The sequence below is a fragment of the Xiphophorus hellerii genome, chromosome 8 (assembly GCF_003331165.1).
Source record: "Xiphophorus hellerii strain 12219 chromosome 8, Xiphophorus_hellerii-4.1, whole genome shotgun sequence".
Lineage (NCBI taxonomy): Eukaryota > Metazoa > Chordata > Actinopteri > Cyprinodontiformes > Poeciliidae > Xiphophorus > Xiphophorus hellerii.
Genome location: NC_045679.1, coordinates 21568314 through 21593562, shown reverse-complemented (window position 1 = coordinate 21593562; position 25249 = coordinate 21568314). Strand labels below are relative to the sequence as shown.

The following is a 25249-nucleotide window of genomic DNA, read 5'->3' as shown; positions in this document are numbered from 1 at the left end:
AAGTTCAACCATTTCAAAGGAAGTTTAACCCGTTTTGGTGTTTGCGTGTTTTAATATGTGCAAATAATAAAAAAGCCCCCCACTGTACTCCGTTACTAATTTCCGTATACTTTTTAACATTTTTTCCAACATAAGCACTGAACCCACCTCACAGACTTAAATTCAATATTCTATCTTGGTCAAAGCAATTTTCAAACCTTTGAAGTCAAATTGTGCCTACAAGGCCATGTTTAAGAATTGCCGGTGTGTTTACGTTCATGTAACTTTGCGATCCAACACAATGCAGCAAGATGATCGATCTTCCTCACTTCAGTGTTTTATTAGTGGCCATGTTATCTTCAGCAGCGATGCTCCCAATGTGAAGAATTATTAGAACTAAAATATTCGTCCATTCATCCACTTGTCTGCGCAGTTTCAAAAGGGAAGCTGGTGGCTATCTCCAGTGGACACTGGGTGAGAGGCTGGTCACACAGGTAAAAAGGTAATGGTAATTTTGTTTATATAGCACATTTTCAGCAACAAGGCAATACAAAGTGCTCCTGTGCACAATTGTCTCTCCTGTGACAACCGTGCACAGGAGCACTTTGTATTGCCTTGTTGCACACATTCCAAAGGGCAATTTAGAGAGACAAATGTACCTAAAAATCAATTTTATGGACTGTGGGAGGAAGCTGGAGTACCCAGAGAGACCCTACACACACAAATTGTATGTGAACTCCATTCAGCAAGACCACAGACCAGGATTCAAACTCACGATCTATTTTCATCAGGGCAATAGTGGTACCATCTCATCAAAAACAAATGAAGCCAATTCAGAATGCAATATTCAAATTAATATATTCATTTGTTAACAGAAAAAAGGCTATCCTAACCCACCGAGTCTTAAATGAAAAGTGGTTGTGCCGAAACACAAGATTTCCAAAACATCAAAACATTCCACTTTTGTCTCATCAGCCCTGAGAAGTTTTTTTTTTTTCAAAAATCTTTGGGATCAAAATGTTGAGAAATATTTATTGGCCCCAGAGACGAAATTTGTAATGGGCAAATACATTTTCTCAGCACTGTACATAGATATTTTACCCATGGTAAGATAGTTGTTTATACCCATCACTTTCATGTGAATTATTTTGAGTTCCAAATTACGCTTTCAATTACTGCTGAACCTTTTAGAAAGCATGTGCTTGCAAGACAGACTGTGCCAGAGGGGAAGAAAACAGGAATTTCCATCCCTTCTTCCGCGCTCCCTCCTGCTCAAGGTGTCCCCCTGCTGTGCTGGAGTGATGGTGCTTCTCAAGGCAACTTTTCCCCTCCTGGGTTGATCAAAGGTATCAAAGAGGAATAGCATGTCAAGCAGAGAGAGGCAGGAAGAACTCTACCTGGGTGTCTCAAAGACAAAAATTCAAAGCAGGAAGACTAACAATGAATCAGGTTTCCAGGACGTGCTAAAGAGTCTGGCTGTAATGTACTTTTGAAATACTCAATATAAGCGTTTGATCAGGAGAACATTACTTGACAGCACACACGTTAATCTTGGAAAGCTTCAACTTTAGTTATAGATCGCTGTAAGAGCAACTGGAACGCGGGACGGAAAGTGCCGCAATGAACCCGAACGCTGCGATTCTTTTTTTTTTACCTCCTACAGTGTGCATCACCTCTGCAAATTAAACTCATTCTCTCTTTCTCTCTCTCTTTTTTTTCAAGCTTAAAAAGCTCAAACGGTCTCGGCCTAATTTGAATTCCATCACTGTCGAGAACTGCTCTCTGAGAGCACCTTGTCTGAAGTGGAGGGCTAATTTGATGACAAACACATCTGAAAGAGCCCATTATTATTCCGAGGCAGAAGCCTGCAGTCTGGGCCGAGGCACTTAGTTTGGATTTTATCCAGCCCAACGGGAGGCAAATCTCATGCTCTTGGTTTTCAAAGCAAATCAGACGATCGGAGTAGGAGGATCAGGCGTTAAACACATCCACGGGCAGGTGAGTTTATGCGTGACGCTTCCGAGTTCCTTTCTTTGCAAAAGTATATCAACGTACGAGAAAGCGGAGACGCAGGAGTGCAAACAAAATTTTGCACATTTTCACACAGCTTTAGAGAAACAAAAAAACCCAAAACAAAACAACAAAAAAAAAAGTCCCATTTACAGAAATAGTTTTGGTGTCGCAGACGACGTTGGAGAGAAAAATAACGGTATCAATCTGCGGGATCACCTCGGGGAGAAGAAGCCCGCAGCGATTTGAAAAACTTCAAAAGACTTTGAATGTTTTCTCTTCCAGAAAAAAGGGAAGCTGAAATTGCAGATGCAACACGGCTCTATTTAAAGACTCTCCAGCGTTCCAACTGTATTTACACAACTTTAATTCAGTTCCTAATTAAAGCCCCAGAGAATCTCAGCGAGACGCCAATTCAGAATAATTAAAAAGGAAGACAAGAGAAATAACAACAGAGACTTTGCTGCTTAAAGTCTTAATGCTCAGGTGTAAGTGTGCGTTAATTAAATGCTATTGTTAGCGTATTTGAAATTAGCTCTAATGCAAGGGAGGATTTTAAGGTGTTTTGCTGCAGTATTAACATGCTGATTGCTCCATAGGGGACACCCTGTTGCTCTCTTTCTGCACTGGTTCAGCATTAACTAAAAGCTCAGTAAAATTAATATACATTTTTTTTAGCTGAGTAATCAGGTTTCACCTATATATATATTTTTTCCTGGCAAATTTCATGTTGTTATTTGTCTTGATTTATTGTTCGCAGCCTACAGTGCATTATTAATGGTAAACAAAAATCTGACAGCAATAATTAATTTCCAGAAACTTGACTAATTTAAATTATACATAGCAATGATTCCTGCAGTTTGAAAATAAACAACCCAAAGAGGTAAATAATTGCACGCTGTCTTCCCGAAGGAGGGAAAAACTGTTTAAAATGTTTATTTTTACTTTAATGATTCTTATTTATACTTGGAGGAAATAAAAAAAAGGACTTGATTATAATAAAAAAAAAAGATTTTCCAGATTGCCATTCTGCAGTTCTATGAATCATGTCACATTAGGAATGACACAGCACTGTAGCTACAATAAACAGGAACAAAATTATGCAGGCAATTTCAGTTTTTTATGGTTATTTATCTGTTATTACTGTTATTACTATTTATTACTTTGGCACAACTTTGCAAATCTATTGAGTCATTCTTATTTTTGGACTTTAATTCCTGCTTATTTAATCAGTTTAACTCAGTATTTCAATGGTCACTGAAACTGAGATTTTCAACACATCTGAGGTCACAAATGAACACCTATGTGATCTTGAAGACCATTTTGAAAAAAAGTCAAAATGATTTTGCAAAATCAGAATTGTTAAATTTCTCAAAATGTCTAGAGTTTTGTAAATCAGTTATTTAGTTTGCTCCTTTTATTTTATATTTTATTAAAGATCAAACCAATGTATAAAATGAACACCATTAAAATGGAATATAATGAATTAATTTGGTGCTAAAGTATATTTAAGTTAGCTAACAAACAACAAATACTTCACTGCTTTTAGATTATGATAAGACAGAAGTTTGAACAAGAGTCTTTGAAAAAATAAACTGCTTTGTCAATCACCTGGCCTGGATGGTATTAAACTGGCCTCCGGTAATAAAGAACCTCTGTTATTTTTGTCTTTTCATGGTAGCTGTGTCTGTACAGAAAAAAAGACAAAAAGAAGCCATTACCTAAACAAAATAAACAAAAAAAAGCCTTCAGAAAGTCAGAAGAAATGTTGATCACCATCATCTTTTGAAAAGTATGAAGACGTTGTTACTGTGTGGATGAATACTGTAGTACTGCACATTATTCATTGTAACCTTGATGTGTACCAAAATAGCAATCCAGCACCGTCTACATTTTTCAGCTTTTCTGAGTGCTTGGCAGCATAATGGGTCTAACTATGTACATCATTAAGGTCTCAACCTTTGTGTTGTAAAGATGAATGTCTACCTTTTGCCAACATACAAAGCAGGCATAATTAACGTCATCTGAAAGGAAGATAAACAACACAACCAGTAGACATTTTAAAGAATCAATGCATTTACAGATAAGGAATCTCATTAACCAGTTTGCAACGTGATGAGTAAAAATGTTTTATTCCTTCTTTTGCAGTATCTACCTTATAAGTTTCGTCAGTCTTACATTTTTCAGATCTAACCGACAAAGGTAATGTAGATCCTTATTGAGTGAAACCTCAGTCTGACGCTCTCGTCATCTCCGACTTAATTCTTAACCAGTAAAAAAATATATATATATATCAGGAATGGCTTGCGTTTAAAGGTTTACTTAGACAAAATGAAACATGTACAGCAACAAAAATGGAATCAAAAGCAACTTATCCATGAGTTGGTTAACGGGGGTCAAAAGACTGTTTGGCTTCACTCCCCTACTTGTCTCTTGTCTATCTGGAACTTTCTTTCCCTTTAGCCCCACCCACAGGACAAACAAACATGTTAACAACCTCAAATCAGCAAAGTTCTACACAAAAAACAAATAACTTAGATTATAATTACAATCTTCACAAAATTTAGTTTAGGCTCTTACAGGTAAGATCAGTAAATACAAAATACAGGTTTCACAGAAATTTTAATTTGAGTTATTAAGAGAAAAAGTTATCCAAACAAACCTGGCCCAATGTGCAAAAATAGATTCCTAACGGATTTCGCCACCTTGGTGGCAATGGTGGCCATCTTCCTATGGAAGAATGTCTCCTCACTCCTCTTTGCAGAATAATTTTAATTCAGCCATTTTGTATAGTTTTCAGGATTAAATGGATTGCAGGTTCAAGTCTGCACTTTAAGAAGTTTACCCCCAAATCATCATTTTGTCCATTTCGAGCCAATGAGAGGTGTGGCTTGGATAATCGTCCAGCTGCGATATCCAAGTGTTTTTGAACCATGCATCAAAACTTGAAGATTTTCGGGTAGAGAGCACAATTTGTGATTTCAACAGGTCATCAGGTCCTAAAGGAACAATGCAGCCCACACCATCACACTGCCACCATCACGACTGGCTGCTAACATGTTCCTGGATTCGATTGGTTACGACAGGTGCAAACGGAAGCACGCCATTAAAAAAACTCAGCTTTTGCCTCGTCAGCCCACAGAACTGTTTGTCCAAAAGCAGTGGGGATCATCAAAATGTTTTTTTTTTGGCAAATGTGGATCTTAGAAAACCTTAGTTTCTTTTTTGTCACAGGTAAACATCCCATCAGAAGTTTCACATGGTCAAGTATCACTTTAGATGTTGTTCCGAGATGAGACACTGATGCACTGTTGATGTAATTTTAGAGAGCATGCCACTCCTAGGAATCTTCACCTCTCTTCCACATTTTCTCCATTTGGGAATAATGGCCCTTACTGCGGATATTATGATTTAAAAGCTTTTTTTTTTTTCTTTTTACTTTACTAAATTTATCTTTGATAAGATCAACTTGATGAACAGGAACACTCACGGCCACAAGAAATGGAAACAGAGGAGATCTTTCAGGAGGTGAATGCCTTTTCTTAGCACTTTAAAGGATTTCATTATTATAATTTCATTTGTACTTGCAACAGCGAGGGCTAAAGGCTACTATGTCTACACTGTTAAAAATAGCACTTAAGCTGAAATCCTACAATTATCCTTATCATGACCATTATTATGAATATCAGATAGACAGAGGACGCAGTGCGTCTTCTCTGCTGCATGTGAAAAGCAGACCGACTCCAAAATCGGAGCACTGTTACACATGGGAGCCGAGATATTGGTCTCTTCGGAAATAGATTTAGAAAAAAAATATTGCAAAACAAATTATATATATACGCAATTAGCTCCTTAAACTAGGTCACAGCAATCCATAACTCATTTTCGCAGCTCTGAGGTTGAGAGGAAGGAGGACAAACTTAGCCTGTTTAGAACTTGAAGAGAGTAATTTGTTATTTTGATCTTTTATTCGTTCCAAGAGGGCACACTCGCTTCGAGACGGAGAGGGGAAACACAGTGCAAGCCTTCCTGACATTGATTAAACCATTACCAACAGGGATCCCTGCACTTTAAATGCAGTTTTCCAGCTAATGAGACTGACATCAATGACTTCATAAGGAAAAAGAAAGAAAAAAATAAATACATCTTCGTGGGATGCCTATGCTTTAGTGCTAAAAGGTCCAAATATTAATGTTTTATTTGCTTTTATTTAAAAAGTGTGCGAGTGACGTATCGGATGCTTTTACGGGACGGTTCGGAGATCTGAGCTCACAGCCTCGACAGAACTCCAGGGCATAAAGAGACAGAAAGAAAAAAAAAAAAGCAGATCTCTAAACCCAACAGAGGAAAGATTACACTCCTCTTTGCCATTTGTGACATTTCTCAAAGTTAATTATTCATCATGCTTTTCTCCCTCTGTTGCTGGGGGGCAGCTCCAGAGACTGTTCCAGCATTAGAGGAGAAAAGGAGCAGTGCTCTTCCATCTCCTCCTCGCCATCCCTTACTACTGTAACCCAACCCCTCCCTCGTTTGTCATACCCCCCCTACTCCTGCTTAATCTTCCTGCCAAGCTGTTTTTACTCCACAGAGATTGTCGATAAAGGGGGAGTTAGGAGACGACGGGGCTGCTCCCATACAGCCACAAGGACAGTGGCAGTGACCCTCACCTACTGGGGCGGGGACGGGGGATGTCCGCCACGTCCTGATTGAGGGGGTCTGCTGAAGAGCTTCCTCTTGGGGAATACGAAAGACTTGCAATCGCCGGCTCTCCTCTCATCATCGAAAGATAAGAATGCGGGTAGAAAAACACAGGCGGGTGTGTGCTGAACTCTCTGAGCCAAATGTGACATTTGGCTGGGACAAAAGTGAAAAAGCATTTGTTGTGATTAACAGTCACACACCCGACACGGGCACGGTTGTTTGCAACTGTGTTTGGGAAGTTTACATTTCGCTTAAAGTTCACATGAAGTTTTAATGATATATTTGAGTAAAATATTACAGTATCCTCAACATTTTTTCACAAGTCTGTCACTTTAAAACCACTATTTTCAGTGGTTTTGCAAGAACTGTGATCGATGTACCAACAAAAGTGCATAATTGTGAAGTGGAAGAGAAAGGAGACGTCTTTCAACTGAAAAAAAGTCTGAAAATTGTCAACGTGGAACTACGGTTTGATTCTATTCTCTGCGGTATGTCTATCTATCACATATGCACGTCTTGAGCCTTGGTTTGCACAGCTGCGCCACTCTTTCCATTTTTAGATCATGAATAATGCTCTGTGAGATATTTAAGCTTGAGATAATATTTTATAACCTTACTCTGCTTTAAATCTGGCCAAACCATATTACTGTTCAGTTTGTTCTTTTCCGTTTGTGTTATAGTTATAGTGTTGCATTTTGGTCTTGCGGTTATAGTTTTCTGAGAAAACTATGAAGATGTGAACATATTTGTAACTTTGATCACTTTTAAAAACACGAGGAGCTTGACGTTATAATCCATCAAGCCCTGGTTTATTATCAAGGCCTTTCCCTTCATTTTGCTTTATTCTCAAACTTAAATGTTTCAGAACATCAAACAAATTCTGCTATCAAACAAAGATAACCTGAGTTCATAGATATTTGGGGGAAAAAAATACAGTTGGTGAAAAATTTGGAAAGTGTGCATCTTGTTATATTTGCAGTAAAACTAGCAGCATTGAAGGCAAAGGAACACTATGCTGACAAGTAAAACCTGCTGATAACAGTGTGATGGTGTTGGCCACTTGACTGAAGCAGGGATGCTACCTATGTAGCAGAAAGTCTAGCTTTTGAGCTTGTTGACCTAAAGCTCAACAGCACTTGGGTTAGTCAGTAAGATATTGAATCAACACATCCTGCTAAGGCCTTATCAAAGCTAGCACACATATTTTGCTGAACTCTAATTTTATGCTCTCCTTGCAACTCTTATCCACAGGAAAAAAAAAAAATTGGCATGAAGAAGTATTTCTAAGGTATTTTTATTCAAAGTGGTGATATAAAAAAACTGTCTTTCATATGTTGGATATTTATAGATCATTTAAAACGTTGACAGAAACTCATGATTTGCACATTCTCTTGGCATTGAGCATTTCATGTGGTTTTTAATTGCTTTTCACCAACTCTGTGTGACATAAATTTAGAATGTAAGCTGACGTTAATGATGCAAAGGAAATCGTAAACTTTGTTAAAGAAGAAGCAAGTTACAATTGTTCTGGGAGTATATTTAGCGTATATGTTGTCGCCATGCTCAGGATCTTCAACATCATCACTTGCAGGCCCATCAAAGGTATGTAGGAAAAATGTTTTATTTTATTCTTACTGCATTTTTATGTACTGTTGCAAAACATGCTGAACACAAAAGGAAGAACTGAGCTTCACATAAGAATGCAGATTTTGTGTATTCATCATGGTATTTTGACACGTCTGTTTAAGGTTACTGAGACAGAATGACAGATGTGTTTGAATAACACATTCCTCCCACCTCACAGTCTCCAGTGGCCAACATTGGTATTTACAACAGAGTTTACAGCACATTGCCTTTGCTGCTTTCTTATCCACAAGGGGGCTGCCACTATGCGAGGAAAGGGTAATTTGTGACTATTTCTTGTTATAAAAACTTGATACAGCTTTTAATATATGAAAAAAAAAAAATATATATATTTATATATACATCTGGGTGTGCTTTTTCTCCCTCAGCAGGGATAAGGTTGGGAACTGGTCTAGAACTATAGGCATTTTAATTTTGCAACATAAAATTGCCTTGTTTGTAATTTAGGGCCATACCATCTAAATGCAAAACATGTTGCAGCAACTACAGACGACCCCAGTTGTGATGTCAGCTTTCAGAGACCACATTTGTAAAGAAGCATTTTGTTTTTTAAGAAACTCCATGACTGATCAGAAACACTTGAAAGTCGAATGGGTATAATAGCCCTTTCCACCAATTTGATGGTTAAATAAATTAAAAAGCTGATTAAAAGTAAATATTTGTTGTTGAGTTCATATATCTATTTATTGATTAACTCTGTGGCAAAAAGGGTTTTTGAATTGAAAAAGTTGCTTCGTTTGTTGATTCTCGGTTTTTGATTAAAATATGATTAACTCCATATAGACTCTGCAGTTAACGTGATTAAAGAATTTTAATTGATTTCTGCCACCATTATGATTTCCATCACACAGATTGTGCAAATGCGGTAGAAAAAAATAAGTTTAAAATGATATACTGTTGCTAGGCTGTGAGTACAAGGTACATTCAGAAAAAAATAAATATGGTGTGCATACACACTACCTATTTGCAAACTCCTGCAGGCCCGATTTCAGTTTTGAGAGAATTTTTCTAGGAATACGCTTCATTTAGACAGACAGGCAGAGAACCTGTTTGGACTTTGGTTTGGACTGATTTTTAGAAATAGAAAGAAACAAACAGACTGGTTAACACATTTCACTGAAAGGCTTTGAAGAGGAGGGCTCATGAGGATCTTTTTGCAAACGCACAGAGCTGGAAAAAGTGCAAATCCTGGGTCCCTTCTTCCTTTTCGCCTCGAACGGCAAATCCTAAGACTGTAGATAAAATAATATGTGGCCTCTAATAGGGCCTGCTATGGTCCCAGTCCTGTTGTGCATTTCAAGAAGCACAAAAGGGATGACAGGCCTGCACACATTCTCTCCTTTAGTTGCACTCGTGCACATTATCCTCCTTCCAACAGATAGAAGACATGCACAACCGGCTGATTTCACAATATTCAAAAGTACTTCAAGTCTGAATACTCTCAGCACAATAAGTTTAGCTGTGAACACAGGGTGCCGTCCCCCAGGCCGACTCCAGCTTTTGGTGAGACGATCTTCTGAATGTTCGTGCTGCCCTGCCAGCAGCGCCCTCGTTATTGCTTCCAGGAATCTCTTGCCTCATCTTTGAAGGCAGACTTTTTTTTTTTTTTGCAATATATTATTAATACATATTGTTGCCTCCGAATCTTTCTGGTTTACGGATAGCTCGCTGAGCTGCATATTTTAGACCTCCAGCATTCCTCCCCCTCCTCCTAAATTAAATCTAGTGGCTTTAATAAGTGCCGCCTCACACTGACACAGACGGTGGAGGTTTGACACGAGTTCTACAGAGGTAGGGATGCAGCCCTGTAGATCTGATGAATGGTGTTTAGGCTGACAGTGTGAAAAGAGGAAGATAATTATTCTCTTTGACTCCTAACAGAGAAATGACAGCACTAAAACCCCGGGAGAAACGGGACGCAGCTCAACCAAGTTTGGGCATTCTTTTAAAATTATTTCAGTGTCATGGGTCGTATTTAATTGGAGCCTGCAAACGTACAAAGCTATGGTAAAAAGGACCACAAAAGCACTCAGCAGTTGAAAGCGCTGCTGCTTTTGTGGCAGCCCAATGGAGCTATTAAGTGATAGAGTGAGATGGAAGAGAGAAAGTTATTATGGTAGAGCTCTCATGCAAGGTATAATTAAATGTTAATCCACCACAAAATACGTGTATTTTGTGCCCTGAGCTTTTTATTTATTTTTTTCCCTTTCTGAATAAGGGGCAGTTCAAGGCACGCTAAAATAGTTTTAAATGGAAAGAAATAATCCGTTGTGTGTTTTGTTTTTTTTAATCTGGATTGTTGTCTACATTATTTAATAAAATGGCTGCCATATTAGTTCATTTTTATTAATTCCCATAGTCAAAATAAGATCACAAATTCTGATTCCCAGCAGTGTCAAAGGTTCCGAGATGTGTTTTTTAAAACTTTGTCTTGATGTATTACACTGCCTGGCCAAAAAAAAAGTTGCCACCAAAAAATGGTCACACTCTCTAATATTTTGTTGGACCGCCTTTAGCTTTGATTACAGCCCGCATTCGCTGTGGCATTGTTTCAATAAGCTTCTGCAGTGTCACAAGATTTATTTCCATCCAGTGTTGCATTAATCTTTCACCAAGATCTTGTATTGATGATGGGAGAGTCTGACCACTGCACAAAGCCTTTTCCAGCACATCCCAAAGATTCTCAATGGGGTTAAGGTCTGGACTCTGTGGTGGCCAATCCATGTGTGAAAAAGATGTCTCATGCTCCCTGAACCACTCTTTCACAATGTGAGCCCGATGAATCCTGGCATTGTCATCTTGGAATATGCCCGTTCCATTTGGGAAGACAAAATCCATTGATGGACTAACCTGGTCATTCAGTATATTCAGGTAGTCAGCTGACCTCATTCTTTGGGCACACAATGTTGCTGAACCTAGACCTGACCAACTGCAGCAACCCCAGATCATAGCACTGCCCCCACAGGCTTGTACAGTAGGCACTAGGCATGATGGGTGCATCACTTCACCTGCCTCTCTTCTTACCCTGATGCGCCCATCACTCTGGAACAGGGTAAATCTGGACTCATCAGACCACATGACCCTCTTCCATTCCTCCAGAGTCCAATCTTTATGCTCCCTAGCAAACTGAAGCCTTTTTTTCTGGTTAGCCTTACTGATTAGAGGTTTTCTTACGGCTACACAGCTGTTCAATCCCAACCCCTTGAGTTCCCTTCGCATTGTGCGTGTGGAAATGCTTTTGCGTTCACAATTAAACATACTCCTGAGTTCTGCTGTTGTTTTTCTTCAATTAGATTTGACCAAACATTTAAGTAATCGCCGATCACGATCAGGATTCAGGATTTTTTTCCGACCACATTTCTTCCTGGAAGATGACGGTTCCCCACCATCCTTCCAGTTTTTAATGATGCGTTAGACAGTTCTTAACCCAATTCTAGTAGTTTCTGCAATCTCCTTAGATGTTTTCTCTGCTTGATGCACGCCAATGATTTGACCCTTCTTAAACAGACTAACGTCTTTTCCACGACCACAGGATGTGTCTTTTGCCATGGTTGTTTAAGAAATGAGGAGTTACTCATTGCATCAGCTGGGGTTAAATAACTTGTTGCCAGCTGAAAGATAATCGCCTATGCAGTACTTATCCAATAGGAGGCTTGTACCTATTTGCTTAGTTAAATCTAGGTGGCGACTTTTTTTTTGGCCAGTTAGTGTATGTTTCAAATACTTTTTAGGATTCACACACTGATTTTAATCTCCACTCCTGATCCCCGCTGTTGGTGTAGTAAGTGTGTTTTTGCCTCCTAACACAATTATTGTGCCCTGAAAAACCCGGAGTTTTGAAAAGACGTGTGGTTTCTCTCTGTTCCTCTATTCTTTCTAGAGACTTTTCTCTTTAGTAACACGGCCCAAAGCTTCCTCCGGTTTTGTCTGAGTTTAAAAACGGCTTTTCAGCTTTCAATCTATATGCTCACACAAAGGGAAGTGGTTCGTTTACGACCCATGAGGTTTGACGTTTTTCTTTACACAGCATGTCAGGCTTTTGGATATGAAAATAACAACATTTGTTCAAGGCTAGAGGGTCGTGGACGGATCACTATCACCATGGAATCGTGGTGTCAATCCTCTATAACAATATGTATGTAAAAATATTTCTGACAGTTTCCTTTTCTGTTTTGAAGTTCCCTACCTCAATAACTATGTATAAATGTATGAATTCCTTTTCTAAACAAAATGAAATCCATTCATCCATCCATAATTTATCTTATGCTTGGGTTTGGGTCTTGCGGTAACAGGTGCAGGGGGGTTCTGGATATACCTGGGGGTCTCCTCTCAGTGGAATATGCATAGAGAACCTAGAAAAAAGGGTTTGCAAGAGGCAACCTGCTCAGATCACCAAACCTGACTCTAGTTGATGTGATAAAGGAGACGCTCAAAGTGCTTCTTACTCAGTTTAGGTTACAAGCGAACCCCAAAATCATACACAGCGTTGGCTGGCCCTCGATTTTCTTGAGTTAAACTTTTTTCCACAACTTCCTTACTCATTTTGTATTAAATGTGACAAACCATGACCATGTCTGCAGCTATCAGAAACAGTGAATCTAATGACGTGAAAGTGAACACTTTTACATGTTTACAAATGGATCCATCGCGAGACCGCGGCAGCGCGCCTGTGACTGCCCCACATGTCGTCTTTTTTATCCCCGTCAGCCGAGTTGCTGCAATCTCTACACCAGCTGTCACTTCCTTCTCCGTAGCACCAGATATATCCCAGCACTCATTTCAAATGAATGAGTACCGGTCGCTTTTGTCTCTTGCTGCCTCTCCGGCAGCGCTTGAGCTCGCAGTGCGCCGTGAGAGAGAGGCGACACGTTTGCTCATGTTGCCTCTAATGTAGCTCGAAGATTTTTAATTAAATGTTTGTTTATCTCAACGAGTGCAACTGAGCTTGATTTAAAGCTCTCTTCAAAGGCTGTTTTGAGGTCCTCTTTGCCCGCCCTGTTGCTTATTTCCATCATGACTATTATTAATGAGCGGATGTATAATTTTAATGGATGAGGACAGGCAAGGGCTGGTGGAACATGGAAGATGTAAAGCTAATTGTCAGGTCACAATGATGCATGGAGATGTAGCTGCAATTAAAACAAATGCCATTTTCTCTTAAACAGTTTTCCAGCTCAGATCAAACAAGTAGTGGCAACCACCCGAGCATCAAAACGGAACAGATAGACATTATGTATTATAGATATGCCTTATGCCTTCTCTATTTTAGTTAGTAACATACATAAATAAACTATTTCCATCAAATTATGTCACTAAAGTGATTACCTTGCAGTGCATTAAAAGGATCAATAGCCCTCAAACTTGTTCACATCTCATATTACAAGGTCAGGCCTCAATGCTTTTGATTCAGATTACATAGACCAATCAAGGAAGTGCATCATTTTTGAACATGATTTAAAAAAAAAAAAATCTTTTAGTAATGCATTGAAAAGTGTACTGTGTATTTGTATTTTTCTGACTCCCCCCAAGTTTGCCGCAGTCAAAGCTACACGTCTTTGGCGACCAGCAATGCAAGTTCACAGAGTAAATGTTTTGGCATTTTTATTTTACAAAATAGCAAAAACTCAGTGAGATTGGATTAACATGTTTGATCTCAGTCATTCCCTTGTAATTCTGACTTGTAGTTCTGGCTTATGTTTGGGGTTCTTGCCCTGCTGTTCGGTCAACCTCCACTTCATGCTCAAGTCTTTTGCAGTCTCTAACAGTTCTTCCAGAAATGCTCTGTATTCAGCTCCATCCATCTTCCGAGTGACTTATTAGGGTGATGTGCAGTATTCTTCACCACACATAACATTTTGAATGTTACACAAAGTGGTAAATTTTAGTCCCTATGACATGCTCTCTATATTTCCAGATGCTGTGCTTCATGCCATGTTGTTTCAGAACCTAAGCCTGCTTTAAGCTTTTTTATTACTGTATTTATAACTTATGTGATATGTTCCTTTGTTATCATATGATTTGTCACTAATATCCTCTAATGGACTTTTTTTTAAATTTGAAAAAATAAATAAAAACAATCAAGAGTGCAACCTGGAGTTTGTACATGGGACAATAGTTCAAAGTTCAACGAATACTGTATTGGAACAGTAAGTTTTGAAGATTTTCAGGCTCTAAGGGATGTAGGTGACCACTGATATTTTTCTCATGTTGTAGTGTAGAATGGCAGTCTGAGCCAATAGTGATATGGTAGGAAATACTGTCATCCATGAGACATTTCAATGGTGGTGCTCTTTCAGTGCTGAAATGATAATTTCTTTGTCTCAAGTCATTTGTATTTTGTTTTTCTTTCTTCTTTGAGAAGCAACATAGATACGTTTAAATTGTATAAACATTATATATACATAAACATTACATTTTAGATATTGGAATGCATATTGATAACCCTTTAGACATATTTGTGACATATTCTTTGCTTGATATTTTTATTCCTACCATAGCTCATCTGTTTGCATGTTTACTACTTTAGCTTTGTCCTGCATTTACGTGTACTCTACTGATGTCTTGGTGGTCCTCGCACGCTAACTTGTATACATATGTATTTTGTGTTGTTCATGTATTTCTGTACTATTCATTTTCCTTATTCATTTCAGTATTAAATCTTGTTCAAGTAAAACACTTGTCTGTTCCTAGGGGGACACAATTCAAGAGAACGTTGTGAAACTCAACATAGAATAGGAGCCACAATGGGTGCAACAGTGAAAATACTGTTTGAATTCACTTTACAATTTCATATGTAGGTTCCTGCAATTATGTGTCGTACATTTAACATTATGCTTGCTTCAGAAATGATTCAGGCAGACATAACTGCAGACTGAAGATTGTCAAAATGTGTACTATGACTCACATTTGACTGTTGCTGACTGTGGTGATGGGTAATCGCGTTGCACGCAGAGTTTGGATCATCTGCTTAGCAAATACATGGCTGAATGAATGGTGTCTCGTCACGCCGCGAATGTACAGCCACAGGAAGTAGTTGCACAGTGTCTTGTTTCCTTTTCTTATTGTGTTTTTTTTTTGTTTTGTTTTTTTGTCTCAGTTTGTCTGTTTAATCAGCGTGTACGGCTTTGATTTCCTATGCCGCTTCAGTGGCACATCTCTCCATTAGTATTCTTTCAAGAGCATTTCAAGGGCAGAGCGTGTCTAAGTAGGCTGAATTTGATCATGCTGGCACATTTTAAATGTTCAAAAACAGCAAACAGAAATCCTGCTGTTCGGGTCCCTGCCTCGGCTGCGTCAGCAGGCTTGTTTATCCCACTCAGACTAGATCCATTCCAGCGATAAGAAGGGGAGAGTCGTGGAGAAATTTAAAACTCCAAAGTCATGCTGATTTCAGGCTGTCGCGAAAGAGCCATTTATCTGATGGCAGATAGCTCAGATAGATGTCAATGTTACATTTCAGCTCTGCTTTTAACCCCACGCCTTTGTGAAGCTAAACGTTCCCAGACGCCTTGCGCTGGGCAAAATAAAAGAGGGGGATTTTGCTCAAGAGGCGGGATTAGACTTGTGAAATCATGAGAGAGAAGAATGAGATCCAACAAACCATCACATCTGATATAATCAGAAATTAACCTTCAGGATGGAAAGACTGAGCCCGGAGTGGCGAAGTGAGAGGTGGCAGGGAGGAGGAAAGGAGGCGGAGGCAGGTAGACAAATGCTGGCAGACCTGCCAGGCCTTCAAGGCGGTAATTCAGAGAGAGGACCACATTAATATTTAGAGGCGCTCTCAGGTAAAAACAAAATGAGCTGAGGAGCCTCGGCTAGCAGGCAGAGCTGCGACGTGCCGGAATAAAGATCCGTTTGAGCGTGCAGCATTTACATGGATACAACGCTTCAAGGTTTGAGCCCAAAAACACAATCATTTTAGAAGGCAGCAATAAATTAAACATATTTGTCAAGACGCTTCTATAGATGCAGTACTACACGGGTTATGATCCATCAAAAATGAGGTTCGTGAGCTGAGACGGACCTGTAGGAAATCCTCCCAAAACTAAACCTATGAGAATAATTGTCAGAAAAAAACACACTGAGAATGTGATGTGATCAAAACTGTTATCTAAAGCAGCTAAAATATTAAACACAATGCACGGTCCAATTAGCAAACCATTGATTAGATGGTTTAACCATGACATGATATATTTGGATGGATTATCATAAAATTACACAGACATTAATGCTTCCTAAAGGAAGAACTTTCTGGCTTTGCCAAACGTTTGAAACAACTTTATAGGCTGAAGGGCAACATATGGAAATCTCTAAATATGCATATGGATCATATGTTTTGCAAAGAAAGCTAACTGAAAGCCAAGAAAATGGCAGAATCAGATATAGAAATAGACTTCTGATCCAAAAAAACACAAGGCAGACGTCCAATGATCAAGGTTCTCTTTTTGTCTTTTTATTTGAATCTTGTAAATTAAACTTAGTCAAAGTGACCTTTCATTTGTGTTCACTTTACCTTTAAGACTACTGTAAAATGTCAGGGCTATACATTAATGCATTTCAAAATGCACATGTTGGCAGCACAAAAAAAAAAGAAAAAGCACAAGGAAGTGGTTCAGAAAGATCACTGAAGTAGAATAAAAAGGGTACATTTTATCCTAATAGCTCACTTGGAGCCAGGAACATGGCCATTTGAAATATTATTTTCAAGTTCCAACAACATAATATACTACTGAAAATGTTAAGCAGGGAAACAAATTTCATTTCTTTAGTTCAGTCTTTTCAGAAAGCCCCAAAACAAATACGCACATAATCAAAAAGAACTCACTTCCTTACAACTCCCAGAGGGATTATGTCCATTTTATACAACTTTTCTACCTGGTCGTTGCCTTCCTACACAATTTCGCTAGATTATCATCTCCCTTCAGTGCTCCGTTTTTCTCCCATTGAGCTCAATTTCACTGGTTAATTTCTAGCCAACAGGAGGAGGAGTTGGGAACGATTATACAGAAGCGATCTAAGAAGAAAATTCCAATGAATGGCAAACACACAAAGCTATCAAATGGAAATCTAAAGATTATAGCATTGTAATTTAAGTTGTGAAGATCATTAGTTTTTATCATGGCTTGTTAACATGTTATAGAGTCTAAAAATGAGGAAACAAAAGGACATTCCTGAGATCTTTCATAGCTCCGTTGTTGCCCTCCTGTTTTGACAGACCAGGTGAAGTCACTGTCCTGATTTAGATTTCTTTTTTTTTCATATTTGGCTCATCTGAACTGCTAATTTTAATGGCCTTTGAGTGCCACAAAGTGGTCGGATAATTAGTGGCCAGTGTGAGGTTCCTTATGTTCCTCTTTCAGTTCCAGCCACCTTGCATTCGGATGTCAAATTTTGTACATTTCAGCATTTAATTTATGTAGAAATGTGATGTGGGAGTGACATTTTTCTATGGCATCATGTCTTCCAAATTCTTGAGATGAAAGACTAATCTCCAATAGAGGGCATGAGATTCAAACTTTGACTCAAAGAAGCAAGGCCGTGTCCCCCTGCAACTCAAACTCTTGCTCTGATCTTCATTGTTTTCTTCTTCAACTGTGCTGTACTCCTCACAGAAAAAGTTTGGTTGTATGAAAGTTCTTCATAATTTGTCTTGTAATCTTATCAAAATTTCCCTCGTTTCTTTCTGCTTGCACTCTCGCATGTCATCGACCCAAAAACAGGGAGGAAGTGAAATTTATGCAGTCAGGAACGCATAGAAACAGAAATGTTAATACTATCATTGCTAGCACACAAAAGAGTAATTTAACTGAACTCTGCTGACAGTGTATAATGTATTTTTTAATCCTATAATTCTGTCAAACTCATACCAGTATAGCTAACCAACGTTAGCACAAAGCACAACATTGTTTGCCTGCTAGATTTCATTAATAAGGCACTAAAATAACATATTTCTTTTCGTCTTAAAGATAAAAATTATATTTGTTTTCAGAAATACATAGAAAGCATATTGGTTACACAAAAAATGGAGCTATAGGAGCAAGTGCAACACCATTAATCTTTCTGTGTAAAATATTTGCTGAAAATATAAGGTAATATGTGATCTTCTCTGAGCAACATCAAGTGGAGAGGAAATGCAGTTTTAAAATCACTGCCATAGCCACCAGATAGGCTACGTCTACACAAGACGTAGCCTAGAATCTGCCTTTTTTTCTTGCTGGAACTGCTGGTTCTGTTTTCAGCACATTTAACGTAAAAGTATTATTGGTGGTGGACTTGTCCTTGTTGCTATTTTCTGCATAAATTATCTTTGGTTCTGTATAAAGAGCTGCCCATGCATAAGATACATGCATCGACATACAAGATAGCATACACTTTAACAGCTGCAATGCATATGACTAAAGCTGGTTAAAAAATATGAAAAAAGTCAACTGCAGCTTCAGGCATTGGGCCCAACTGGATTTATATTAAATGAACATTACAGGATATAACATACAAAACCTTAGAGAAAAAAAGTTTCTTTAAAAATTATCGGACCAACTCTGTTATTATTCCCCTTTGTGACAAAACAAGATTATATGTGAATTGTTTTGTACTTCAAATAAATCGACTTCTGGATGTCCCATGAGATTGTGTGAATGATGGAACAAGATTCAGTCAAAGAAACGACCTCCTCAAATCCCCCAAACCGCTGCCATTGAGTCATAAAGAGGAATGCATTAAATATCTTACATTTCTTCAGCTGATCTTATGGAGTAAAGCATTCGGGAAAAGTATGAAATGCATTAAAACAGTTGGAGAGAAGTAAACCTAGCTACACAGCGAAAGCATATTAAGGAAAAAAAAAAAAAGACACTGGCAATGCAGGAAGTGGGAGTTGACACGGGGGCAAAGCATAATGAGCATGGAGTAGGACACCGAAATGCCATGAAGTCTTTGATTATAAAAGCAAAGCACCATTATGAGTTGGCCTGAGCCGAGTGGCGGCCCTGCTGGGGCCCCGTCTCATTCCTGGGTCAAAGTAATGCAGGGTCCAAGAGGGAGAGTGTCCAACAAGGCCACACGTCTTCAGCCTTTTTTTGCTCTTAATGAGGTTACTAAACCTTCACTGCTAATTATAAGCTGTCAGGATCTGTGTTTTCTGTGTTCATTTAGAGTTTTTTGTGTCCTTGAGTCTCTTCGTTGTCCTGTCCTCCCCTTGATTGTTCCCAGGTGTGTCTCGTTCTGTGATTACCCTCCCGTGTATTTAACTCCACCTGTGTTCCTTGTTCCTCGTCGGGTCCTCGTCAATGTTTAGTCTCTTCGTGTTCAGTGTGTGTACTCCTGCTCGTTGTTTGGACTAAGTTATTTTCATATTAAACATCATAATTCATCATACCTGGGTCCGCTGCATCTGCCTCACCACTCTCACCACCCGCACTTCATGACAGAAGGACCCGACCAGACCGAAAGGTGAGGCTGCTATTATGGACCCAGCTGGAGTGCGGAGGCGGAGATCCGGCAGGGAGGACAGGGCGCTGGCTGACGCTCTCGCCGAGCTGCAGCGGGAGCTTTTCCGAGGGACAAGACTGGTGTTGGCGCCCCCCGGATTCGGCCCGCGTCGGTTCCTCCGTCCGGGTAGTCAGCGACGTGAGCCGCCGGTGGAGCCGGCCCCTCGTCGCTTTCCGGAAACACCACCTCCGCTGCCTGCCCGGAGACAGCGACGTGAGCCGCCGGTGGAGCCGGCCCCTCGTCGCTTTCCGGAAACACCTCCTCCGCTGTCTGCCCGGAGACAGCGACGTGAGCCGCCGGCAGACCCGGCCCCTCGTCGCTTTCCGGAGCCGCCACCTCCACGGTCAGCCCGGAGACAGCGACGTGAGCCGCCGGTGGACCCGGCCCCTCGTCGCCTTCCGGAGCTGTCACCCCCGCGGCCGGTTCCAAGGCTTCGCTGCGGCTCGCCCCCGCGGCCGGTTCCAAGGCTTCGCTGCGGCTCGCCCCCGCGGCCGGTTCCAAGGCTTCGCTGCGGCTCGCCCCCGCGGCCGGTTCCAAGGCTTCGCTGCGGCTCGCCCCCGCGGCCGGTTCCAAGGCTTCGCTGCGGCTCGCCTCCGCGGCCGGTTCCAAGGCTTCGCTGCGGCTCGCCTCCGCGGCCGGTTCCAAGGCTTCGCTCCGGCGCACCCGAGGCCGAGTCAGCCGGCGTTCCAGCCGGCGCACCCGAGGCCGAGTCAGCCGGCGTTCCAGCCGGCGCACCCGAGGCCGAGTCAGCCGGCGTTCCAGCCGGCGTTCCTTCCGAGACTCCCAGTGTTCCTTCCGAGACTCTCAGTGTTCCTTCCGAGACCCAGACCCCCAGCGCTCCGACTCAGACTCCCTGTGTTCCTCCAGAGACTCCCTGTGTTCCTACCGAGACCCAGACCCTCTACGTTCCTTCCGAGACCCCGACTCCCGAGACCCTCTACGTTCCTTCCGAGACCCCGACTCCCGAGACCCTCTACGTTCCTTCCGAGACCCCGACTCCCGAGACCCTCTGCGTTCCCTCCGAGACCCCGACTCCCGAGACCCTCTGCGTTCCTCCTGAGACCCTGACCTCCAGCGTTCCTCCTGAGACCCTGACCTCCAGCGTTCCTCCTGAGACCCTGACCTCCAGCGTTCCTCCTGAGACCCTGACCTCCAGCGTTCCACCCGAGACCGAGACCCCCTGCGTTCCACCCGAGACCCTGACCCTCTGCGTTCCGACTCTGACCCTCTGCGTTCCACCTGAGACCCTGACCCTCTGCGTTCCACCCGAGACCCTGACCCTCTGCGTTCCGACCGAGACTCCCAGCGTTCCACCAGAGACCCTGCATCGGGGGGCTTGTCGTCGCCGTCTGTGGGCGGCCCCCGGGGCTCATCATCGCCACCTCCAGGGCCGCGGACGGCCGCTGGACCGCCTCCTGGGGTCCCGCCTCCGGGGTTCCCGCCTCCAGCGCCGCGGACGGCCGCCGGACCGCCTCCGTGGTTCCCGCCTCCAGCGCCGCGGACGGCCGCCGGACCGCCTCTGTGGTTCCCGCCTCCAGCGCCGCGGACGGCCGCCGGACCGCCTCTGTGGTTCCCGCCTCCAGCGCCGCGGACGGCCGCCGGACCGCCTCTGTGGTTCCCGCCTCCAGCGCCGCGGACGGCCGCCGGACCGCCTCCGTGGTTCCCGCCGCCGCGGACGACCGCCAGACCACCTCCGTGGTTCCCGCCTCCTTTGCCTCCGCCCACGCTGTGGGTAGTTTTTTGTTTGTTTTTGGACTCTTGGCCCTTCCTGTGTTTCCGCCCACAATGGTGGGTTGTTTTTTTTTTGTTTTTCTGGACTCTGGCCCCCCATCCGGCGCCCCTCCGCCCACCCTTGTTGTGGTTTTTTTTTTTGGGCGTCTGGTAGCCGCCCTTGAGGGGGGGGTACTGTCAGGATCTGTGTTTTCTGTGTTCATTTAGAGTTTTTTGTGTCCTTGAGTCTCTTCGTTGTCCTGTCCTCCCCTTGATTGTTCCCAGGTGTGTCTCGTTCTGTGATTACCCTCCCGTGTATTTAACTCCACCTGTGTTCCTTGTTCCTCGTCGGGTCCTCGTCAATGTTTAGTCTCTTCGTGTTCAGTGTGTGTACTCCTGCTCGTTGTTTGGACTAAGTTATTTTCATATTAAACATCATAATTCATCATACCTGGGTCCGCTGCATCTGCCTCACCACTCTCACCACCCGCACTTCATGACATAAGCGCAGCGCATGATTCAAATTCTCTGGGTTTTTAAAAAGCTGCAACAGTTTTCTTCAAATACTGAACCAGACAACAGAAAGATTTTAGCAGAGAGAAATCATAATGGCGTAACTAATTAGAAAAACTGAAAATGTCATCCTTTAGAAAGATGAGAAAACTGCTCTTTAATGGCTTTAAATGACTCATCGACGTGCATGCAGTCGCCAAGTCTGAACTCATAAGTTAATAATGAGATAAAGTCAATGACAACTTTTTCAAAGGGTTGTAAATACCTAGAAAAAAGTTACACTTGGATGTCAGGTGTATGTTTAAATCAGTGTAAGAAAATATGCTTTTCACAACTATTATAGCCTCGGTCTTTATACAAGATGGAGAAATCAACACTTAGCCCTATAAGGCTAAACTTGAAGTTTATGCTCCTGTTTGACGTCTGGCCAGGCATGAAGAGAAGGAAAAAAAATATATATATATATATATATATATATACGTATATATGCCATGAGTGCTGAAAAGGTGTCTTGGCGTTTTAAATGAAGGAAAAACAGGACAAACTTTGAAATAAATTATTACATGAAACAAAATAGAAGGAGATTTTAAAGCAGAGGCAGGGTGCCTGGCGCCCGAGTGTAATGGCTTTTCTGCCACTGTTACATGTAGATCTATTCCATCACTCCTCAATGAAATTTTCAATCATGCCATCTGTGCTCATTCAACATTCCTTTATGAGCAGATTCCGCTCATAAAGTTTTTACGTCTCCTGGAAGATGAAATCCCTTCTCCCTTTTAAAGTGCCTCATGTGCAGCAGACAAGACTCTGCTGCCGGCACATGAAGACAGGTGGAGAAACAGACCTACAGGGCAGAGGAGTATCTGGGTCTTGTGGAAAAGACCATGTGTTGCACGCATCATCATACATCAAAATTACAAAGAGAATTGTTACAAATCACATCTATATTCACCTCATGCAGAAATTCTGTGCAGATTCAGTGAATATCAGGGTGCATCTGCATATAGTGGAGGACAACACACCCTCCTAAAGGAAAAGAAGAGTGATTGGTTGTCCCAAAGGTGGGATGGATAACTGAATCCCAGGAGAGTCAACAGGTAGTGGTCTTAAATAAGAGTCACATGACTCAGGGTGCCAGGTTTCTAAGAGGCGGTGAAACGGATTAGCAACCATCTTCTGCTTTTGTTTTGAGCACAGTTTGCATGTGGTTAACGTTACTAAACTTCTGGTTTGCAAATGACAAAAGTGGTTTTGGGCTGTTTACTACATGTAAACAGCTCAAAATCGAAATCTAGGACATCTAGTCTCCTCCAAAACCACAGATTTAGATTCTTTAAAATTTTATTTTCTTTGTGAAGCCTGATAAAGGGTTGTTTTTCTACCACCTTACACAGAGAGGCCATAAAACCTTAAAACTATACTTCACGACTAGATCAAAACTGGACAGATTTTTTTTTCATACTTTAAAATAGTTTGACATTACTATGTTGCACAGGAGGGCTGGAGAAGAGGATATTTGTGGCTTGACCAGCGCACTATTTATACCAGAACCGTCCCTGTAACCAACATCAGTGTGTCAGACGCACCGAGAAGGAATCACTCATGAATAATTGAATGAATATGAATGGAGTATTGGAAGAGCTTAAACTGAAAACACTTGCACACGCTTTGAATAATAGATTACAGGGGATTGTAGTTTAAGTCTCTCTTTGTCATGTGGGAGATGGTGTTAGATAGTATATTCCTGTGTTCTAAGACAGCTTGGGACACTGCCAATAAAAGCTAGTTCCCCTTCCACACTGTGGCTTGCACTGGGACATTAACTAACCTATAATGAGCAATTAATGCAAATGTGTAACCTCACACCTGAAATGCCAGGTGCTAAAGTGGAACAAATCTCCTAATTTTAAAATTTAAAATTGAATTATGATACAGGGGGGAAAAAAATAGAGCATAGTGGCTTGCAAATTAAATTTGAATCATCAAATATTCATATTCAGTAAATTTGTGTTTGTCACATGGAATCTCAATAAAATACATTAAAGTCTGTTGCTTCCAATATAAAAAAAGTGAATAAAGTTCAAATGTCTAAGCATACTTTCCCAGGGTGGCAAATGTATCCTTTATGAAGTGTCTGTATGTAAAGAGTGTGAATGTCGAATTATTAGTAAAGGACAACGTTTCTTAGAGAGTGAGAGCAACAAAAACAGATTTGTAAAGGGACGTCTTGTTTGAAAGATACAAATGTGTTATTCAGAGATAACACAGAAGGCTACATAGGGAACAATATGTAGCACCCACACACCCCCATTAGTCAGTAACCTCAAACAGACATCATTTATCTAATGCAGCAAACACATATCGAATGCACATTGTCTCCCCCTTTTAACAAATTTTACCTTTTTTCTCCTAATGTTTTTAAGAAAAGAGGGGAGGACCCATGTAATGATAGCTCAGTATAGCCCCTTTCATCTGCAGCTTAATATTATGGCAGCATTTGTGTGAAGCGTAGTCACTAAACATTCTTAAAATTGTGCCCTGTGTCGTGGAAAGGAATTAAATACAGTGTTTGCAAATTGCCTGAATTGTACTGACTCATGAAGAAATTTTCCTGGATTGTAATTATGTTTGGGATGGGGGTGAGGAATCTGTAGGCTAGAAAGGAAGGAGGAAGAGAGGGTGTGTGTGTGTGTGTGGTGAGCACCCAAGGAGTGCATGCGTTAGTTACTAAGAAAGGCCTAATAAAAGTCAGGTACTAGACGTCCAGAAGAAAAAGGCAATGAAAGGACCGTGCTCAGCTTTGGTTTTACAGCTTACATCTAAAACTCACCATATTACAACAGATACAGTTTAGCAGTTTTATCTGTCTATTAATCATTCTATTAACATGTTCATTGTAAACAATTTTCTCTTTGGACTTTACTATGGAAATCGGCCACAAAATCTATATGTCCAGATGCACCTTTCATGATATGAATAAAGGTAGTAGTAAGCATAAAACAAACAGTGGCAAAGTCCCAGGAAGTAAGGGACAAATTTCATTTGCTACTTCATACCAGGGGTGTGGGCTTCTGAAACATTTGGTGTCCCTCTGGGATAAATTAAACATTTCTAAATTTGAAGTAAATTGATGTCCTGGCTGTTTCAATGGGTTTTTTTTCTCCCTCATTTTAGAGGGAAATATCGTACTTGTGGTTTTGAA

At 41.1% G+C, this 25249-nt stretch overlaps 1 protein-coding gene across 2 annotated transcripts in view; it reads right to left on the bottom strand.

Annotated features, from left to right (window-relative positions):
• The window catches only part of fibcd1b (fibrinogen C domain containing 1b), a 154739-nt gene that overhangs the window by 9580 nt on the left and 119910 nt on the right, over positions 1-25249 (bottom strand). The gene's annotated exons all lie outside the window — the stretch shown is intronic.